The following is an 8,153-nucleotide window of genomic DNA, read 5'->3' as shown; positions in this document are numbered from 1 at the left end:
CAGAGCCCCGCTGCAGTCCATCTCTAACCGCCCTCCCCCGCCACCAAGTCCCATACTCCCTTCACCCAAAGTGCACAGAAGGAGAGGCGGCAGAGTCCCTGCTAACTCTCACTCCACCCCTGCAGAGAGCTCGAGCAGCAGAAGGCTCTCATTCCCCAAAGTTTGACAAGTTCTTTCCTTCCCGCCTGACACAAGCCCCCGTCCAAGTTTCACTTCCCAGTCCCATGTGTAGTTGATAATAAAAAATATGTTTCTGTTAACTACTGTTTCCATCATGTTCTTTTGGAGGAGGAGGGGAAAAGGGGTTGGTAATTGGACAGGACAGTCACCTTTGGCAGGGTACATAGTCGGGGGCAGGCACAGCAGCAGGGCACATACATAGTGCAGTGATGCAGTGACTACTTACCCTGGTTAGTCTGGGAGGTTCTTTTCATGTTATGTGGTGGGGGGTGGGTTGCTCTGTGACTTTGTGGCAGGGGAGGGCAGTTAGAGATCTTAAGCGGCGGTCCTTAGGCAGGATCACAGAGCCACACAGCAGGGGATCTGTAACCGTCCCCCCCCTGCCACAAAGTCACATAGACCCCCCATACACACAGTCCCTATCAGGAGGGGTGACAGGCTCCGTTGAAAGAACCATCCCACCGCAGCGGAGCCTGTCAGTCCTTCAGTTTAGAAGCTGCATTCGCGCGACTACACTACACCCGCTCCGCACCACAGTCTGCGTCCCAGTTTTTAAAAATTCCCGCGAAAACAGTATTAAAGAAAACGGTGTGCTTTAACAAAGTAGAACTATTTTTATTTTGAAACGTGTGTTGGAAGTGGGGTGAAGGCTTCTCTGTACACAAAATTAGAAAGTCACAGGTTACCCTGCTCACTCAGGAACTTTGCTTTCAAAGCCTCCCGGATGCACAGCGCTTCCCGCTGGTCTCTTCTAATCGCCCGGCTGTCTGGCTGTGAGTAATCAGCAGCCAGGCTAATTTCCTCAACCTCCCACCCCGCCATAAAGGTCTCCCCCTTGCTCTCACAGAGATTGTGGAGCACACAGCAAGCTGCTATAACAATGGGGATATTGGTTTCGCTGAGATCACAGCGAGTCAGCAAGCTTCTCCATCTCCCCTTGAGACGGCCAAAAGCACACTCCACCACCATTCTGCACTTGCTCAGCCGGTAGTTGAAGAGTTCTTTTTCAGTGTCCAGGGCACCTGTATAGGGCTTCATGAGCCAGGGCATTAGCGGGTAGGCTGGGTCCCCGAGGATGACTATAGGCATCTCCACATCCCCAACAGTTATTTTGTGGTCCGGGAAGTAAATACCTTGCTGCAGCCGTCTAAACAGACCAGAGTTCCTGAAAACACGAGCGTCATGAACCTTGCCCGGCCATCCGACATTGATGTTGGTAAAACGTCCCCTGTGGTCCACCAGTGCTTGCAGCACCATGGAAAAGTAGCCCTTTCTGTTAATGTACTGGCTGGCCTGGTGTTCCGGTGCCAGGATAGGGATGTGAGTTCCATCTATGGCCCCACCGCAGTTTGGGAATCCCATCGCTGCGAAGCCATCTATGATCGCCTCCAAGTTTCCCAGGGTCACTACCTTTGGCAGCAGTACATCAACGATTGCCTTGGCTACTTGCATCACAACAACCCCCACGGTAGATTTGCCCACCCCAAACTGGCTCGCGACTGACCGGTAGCAGTCAGGCGTTGCAAGCTTCCAGAGGGCTATGGCCACTCGCTTCTGGACAGTCAGGGCTGGTCGCATCTGGGTGTCATTGCGCTTCAGGGCAGGGGACAGCAACTCACAAAGTTCAAGGAAAGTTCCCTTCCGCATGCGGAAGTTTCGCAGCCACTGTGATTCATCCCAGACCTGCAGCACTATGCGGTCCCACCACTCAGTGCTTGTTTCCCGGGCCCAGAATCGCCGTTCCACGGCATCAACATGACCCATTGCCACCGTGATGTCCTCGGCGCTGGGTCCCCTGCTTTCTGAGAGGTCTGTGCTACTCTCAGACTTCAGGCCATCACCGCGTTGACGTAGCCTCCTCGCCTGACTTTTCTGCATCTGCCTCAGGGCAACCTGTATGATAAGCTGCGAGGCGTTGAGAGCGGCCACAACTGCAGCGATGGTTGCAGCGGGCTCCATGCTCACAGTGCTGTGGCGTCCGCGCTGTCAATGACTTGAAAAGTGCGCGAAATGATTTCCCGCCGGCGCTTTCAGGGAGGGAGGGAGGGCGGGAGTGAGTGATGGATGGATGGATGACGACAGTTACCCAAAAGCACCCTCGACACATTTTTTTACCCAGAAGGCATTGGTGGCTCGACCCAGAATTCCAATGGGCAGCGGGGACTGCGGGAACTGTGGGATAGCTGCCCACAGTGCACCGCTTCCAATGTCGACGCTTTCCCCGTTAGTGTGGACTCACAAAGTCGAATTACTGTCCTTAGTGTGGACACACACGTTCGACTTTGCAATATCGATTCCAAATATTCGATTTAAGTAAAATCGAACTACTCTCGTAGTGTAGACAAGGCCTAAGGTATCTACAAAAATCTTATAATTTTCCAAATACAATAATTTTGTTTAGATGTTTGTATCACCTTGGTATGGTGAGTTATAGAGATGTAGGGTACCTCTGTATTTCCAAACGTGTGCTGTGTTTCTGGGTGACACCCCCAGACAGTTTGGCATCAGCACTGCCTAGCCTGCTTGATGGCCCATTAAGGATCATCAGCGGTACAATGAGCCCATGGAAATGAGCCGGGGATACACCTGATGAGTCAGCAAGCCGTGTAGGGGCATGTCTATGGACAGACCTCTACGGCTTTTCCATGCCATGTGCTTGGCAGCTTGTGTTTCGGACACAGGAAGTACAAGCCACATGGCAAAAGGAATATAAAAAGGCAGCTGCAACATCTCCATTTTGTCTTCAATCCTGCTTCTTACCTCTGGAGGAACTTTTCTACAAACTGAAGCTCTGGCCGAAGGACTGAATGACCCATCCCAGCTGTGAATGTGTTCCAGAGGAACTTTCAAGCCAGGAAACTCACCAATACTACTAAGAACCTGATACATGGACTTTGAATCTTTATACCTATGTGACTGTTTTACCATTTAACATCTCTCGTCCTGTTCTTTCTTTTTTCTTTATAATAAACCTTTCGTTTTAGACACTAAAGGATTGGCTGGCAGCGTGGTATTTTGGGTAAGAGTCAAACCTACACTGACCTGGTGACGCGGCTGTCCCTTTGGGGGCAGAAGAACATTTGGTTATATGTGAACAGAGTTTTAAAATGACTCCTCACCGTACAGGACCTAGGTGCTGATTGGGAGCCAGAGACTGGAATGCAATAAGGGGGCTGTGGGAGTTCTTGTTTCAGCTTCTCGATAATCAGTGGCGGCGGCGGGGGGGGGGATCATAAGCAGAGTTTGGGACTGGTTGGGGAGTTTAACTTCAGTGCTACCCACCAGTCTTTGGGACTATCTGCTCTGCTTTTGCGGCCTGCCCTGATTGTGGCATTTTCTGTGAGGGCTGCCCTAGGCATATCCCGGGTAACACATATAATATGTTGAGAACATGGGATTTTGTTTGCAATGGAGAAAGAACAGGTACAATTATCTGCAAGGGAACAGGATAAAACAATATAATCTTGCCCGGCCTGGCAAAATAAAGTGACATTCAGCCATGTGCAGAGGGCCAGATCAAGGCCGAGACACCACTAATGTCCCACATAAGTGCTCAAATAGTGGCACATAGGGCTTATGCCCGGCCTCTGCATGAGGGTGAATTTGATGCGTAATGGATAAAGATCTCAGTTCAGGCCACAGGGTCAGCCTCTCAGTTATGCCTTGTCTACTCTAGACCTCCCACTGTTGCATCCCATAGGTGCATCTCCACCGGTGAGGGTATTAGTGCAGCCTGGACTCGGGTGGTCCCTGATGTTTGTACTGCCGTGTCTTCTAGACCTGCTTGGAGGTGTTCTCTTCCCTGTCAAAAAGGTGTTTTTACAGTCAGCAGTAGCCTCACTTAGCAACACTGCAGTGCTTCGTCTACATCAGGGTTTTACAGCACCATGGCAAAACAGGCAGGGGCCACATGAAGTCCCACTCTTGGGCACCTAAGTGTAAGTGACACCTTCACCCTCATTTCAAGGTCACATGGCAGTCTGCGAAAAACTGTGTGGTCTTCGAGAGCAAGAGAAAAATGATCCCATCATTAAAAAGCAGTTACTTCAAAATGTCATGAAACAAGGTATTACATTAAGATTAACAAGACCAAATTTGTCACAAGTTTATTGGATTCCTTCTTGTTTAACCAGACGCAGAATTGAGACTATTTTTGAATGTATAGATTGGATTCACAGAAAAAAGTTACCAAAAGAAAAATAAAGCAAGGCAGCTGACAATAGCGAGGTTAACGCTCTATATTTAACATGAACTATTTCAAGTTTTTATTAGGTACTGATAATCAAACCCTGTTCATTCATTCGTATATCCCCAAGTGGTGGTTTTAGCAAAATGATCTTTGTTGGTGAGAGGAGAATTAACTACCAATGCTAAAAGGACAAGTCTTTTAATACAGGGCATTGTTCAATAACCACCTGGCTGAAGTGTTTTCTACGATTATTACACTTTAGGGATTCCTTTAGCCCTATTGAGCTCTTGAAAGTTCTCTGTGGCCTGCAGAAGGTCCCCAGGACCTTCTTGAAGGTCCCCAGGACCACTATTAATCTGTAAATGAAAAACCACCTGTGGGCAGGGGCAGAAAGTGATCAATGAACTGCGTTGTTGCTTTTTTGGGCAGGCAAGTGGGCATTCTCCATTCCAAAACCTGGTGCAAAGACTGGGGGTGAAACCGATTCTTGGCTGTGAGGGAATATAAACCCTAATCTCAGTTGGCCAGGTGAATTTTTGTGGACTCAAATGGATGGAAATCCACCCAACTTCATTGTGCAGCAAACTCCCTCGCAAATTAGTACTTTTTCTCTATGACTAGAAACACCACATGGAGAGAGGAGAAAGAGGAAATTGACGTACACCTCATGGAGAGAGGAGAAGGGGGAAATCAAACATCGATCAGAATTCATCATGCTGGGATTTGGGAATCCCCATGAACTGCAAAATTCTTTTCTTCCTGCTCTTTCTAGTGACCTAGGTAGTCACCAGGATGGCAAACATGCTCATTGCTGCACTGGCTATGGTTGATCATCCCCTTCACACCCCATGTACATCTTCCTGGGGAACTTGTCCTGCTTGGAGACCTGCTACACCTCCACCCTCTTGTCCAGTCTCCTGGCGGGGGACAGAACCATTTGTTAGCCAAGGCATCCTACAGTTTTCCTGCTTTGATCTGTGAGTGACCCCTCAGTGTTACCTGCTAGCTGTGATGTCTGATGATCGCTACTTACCAGTATGGAAACCCCTGCACTATGTCACCCGTATGTATCCAGCTAGCAGTCAGATCTTGGATAAGTTCCTCATAGTTATTACCATATTAATTAATTAATATATTTTGTACCACAATTAGCCTTCTGTGGCCCTAATGAAATTGATCATTTTTTGTCATCTTATCCCAGTGATTAAACTCTCCAGTAACACCAGTTTGGTTATCCCAGTGACCTGTATATTCACCTCCAGAGACAGTGCTCCCCCATTTCTGCTGACCCTGACATCTTATGTTTATATCATCTCCACCATCCTGAGAAAACCTTTCCACCAGCGGGAGAAAAAAGGCCTTTTCCACCTGCTTCTCCCACCTTATCGTGGTTATTATTTTCTATTGGACCCTAATGACTGTCTATATGTTACCAAACACCAGCGCCACAAGAGCCCCAAACAAAGTGTATTTTGCCCTTTACATTGTCTTGACACCCCTGATCAATCCCCCAATCTGCAGTCTGAGAAACAAAGAGGTTAAGGAGGCCCTTAAGGAGACCTCTACGGAAATGGAGGGTATACAGAGGGATTGATAGATATGGAATAAATCAATTCACTGGTCAGAAAGGACCTATCTAGGTGGCCCAAGTTCTTGTCTGTCAAAGCATCCTGCATCCTGCATTAAAGCGAAAAGATCCTCATAGTTCTTTTAGCTTTGTATCTATCATCCCGTTGTATTTATTTAGGAACTAAATGCAGATTCTCAGCTGGTGTAAATTGCCATCGCTTTCTCCATTTTTATTTCCACTGTTATTTCAGTCTCGCTACCCCTGGCAGCCAGTGGTTCTCCTATTGCAATGAGAACGAGGAAGACTGGAGAAAGCCAGCCGCCACGGTGTGAATGAGTGAGCCTTTTTTTAAACCTTCTTTTTATTGTTTTGACAGGAAATAGAAACACATATGGAAACGAAACATCTGTAACTACATGCCTGAGATGGAAATAGCAGATAAATAACAAAATTCAAGATTCATTATTTGGAAAAACTGGAAAAACCAACCAACCAAAAAACCTGAACTGCAGAGGTCATGAAGGACATCAAGTACTAAAGTTGCCTTCACATCACTGAGGTGGCATCTCATGATTCTCTCGCTCTCAGACTGGACCCCTACAGGTCCCTGTGTATCGACAGGGTTTACTCAGAAGGACCAACTGGATTTGGCTGCCCACCAGACATCTCTTCAGGAGCTCTGACATGAACCCAGTGGCAGAAATCAGCCTTTTCAAAATCAAGTGTGATTTGCTCTCAACAGCTGGATGGAGCACTCATTAATTGCCCTGCTCTGTACATTCTCTCTGAAATGCCGGGCACTGGCCAATGCTAGAAGACAAGATACTGGGCTAGATGGACCATTGGTCTGCCCAGTATGGCTGTTCTTATGTTCATATAGGAAACAAAGCATGAGAAAGAGAAAGAGCTTGTGTGCATATTTGCCCTATCTAAAGCTTAGGTAGGCTCAGCTTATCCAGATATCCCCTCTTCTAGTACTGGGGCATAGTCTGCTTCCCCTTTGTCCCTGCACCTCCCTCTCCCTGTCTTCAAAGGCAGATCCTCCATCACCCTGCACATTCCTTTCTCTCCAAACACCATGGAATGCTAGTTCTGTGACAACCGTTCTATCTCCCAAAGAACCTCGGACTGATGGTGAATTACATGGGCAGCTGGGCCAGAGAGGAACTGGAAATAAACTAAGATAAAGAGTGGATTGATTCGTCCTCACACAACAGTGACACACACTTGGGATCTCCGCCAATTTGCCAGCTGGGTTGTCTCCTGGGAGCCTACTAATGACCAATGGGAACAATGCTAGTGATCCCAAATGTTATATATTCCTAGTGAGTGAAGCAGGAACTGTTTGCTAGCATAGAGGGACCCTGCATTGTCTTCAACTGCAATGACACCGAGGGATCAAGAGAGCCTCCTGGCTAAAGCAAGATGAATGGTGCAGCTCTTGGTGGTTAGCAGTTGGTTTTCAACCTTTTTTTCATTTGCAGACTCCTAAAAGATTTTGCATGCAGGTGTGGACCACTTTATATCTAAGATTTCCCGTCTGAATTTCCCCAGGGGTCTGCAGTCCACAAGTTGGAAACCACTGCTGTGTAGGTTTGTAAGAGGCAGCACCTGATGTGTCTCCAGGTCATACGCATCTGCAGAGTTGAAGAATCAGGTTTGTAGTGTCTTTGGAGACAGCACACAATTAATTGTTACCAAGGAAACCTTGTCAGAGGAGATTGTCCTAGCCTGGGGATACTTTATTTGCCTGAGATTTTGTGACATCCCCCCCAAACACACACAAAGAAGATACCACAATCCCCAAAGTATGAAGGAATTCTGTCCCAGAACCATCCGTCCGTCCACCCCCTGAATGGTGAGTATGTGTGTCTATGCCTCACATTCATGTAGCTACATGTATTTAATGTTCTAGGAGGAAGGACACATCCTCCTGCTCATGTTGTTTGAACCAGTGCAAAGAAAATACTCCATGATAAAAAAGACAGCAGAGCTTCTGAAGAGAATGGTCATTTCCTGAACAAACCAAACTGGATTAAGTTGAAGTATCTTTGGGGTCCAGTGTATTAAAAATGCAAAGTTTATCTGTGGCTGTGGGATAGTGAATACCGTCTCTCATGGGGCTCCCTGGCTGGTGTGACCCTGGGGAAGCGTTATGAGCGTAAAAGGACTATTTTAAACAATGTGCTGGACAAACAGAGTAAAGTGGGGTTC

The sequence above is a fragment of the Trachemys scripta genome, chromosome 12 (genome assembly GCF_013100865.1).
Source record: "Trachemys scripta elegans isolate TJP31775 chromosome 12, CAS_Tse_1.0, whole genome shotgun sequence".
Taxonomy (NCBI): domain Eukaryota; kingdom Metazoa; phylum Chordata; order Testudines; family Emydidae; genus Trachemys; species Trachemys scripta.
The sequence above is the reverse complement of the archived record's forward strand: the minus strand, read 5'-3'. Positions refer to the sequence as shown.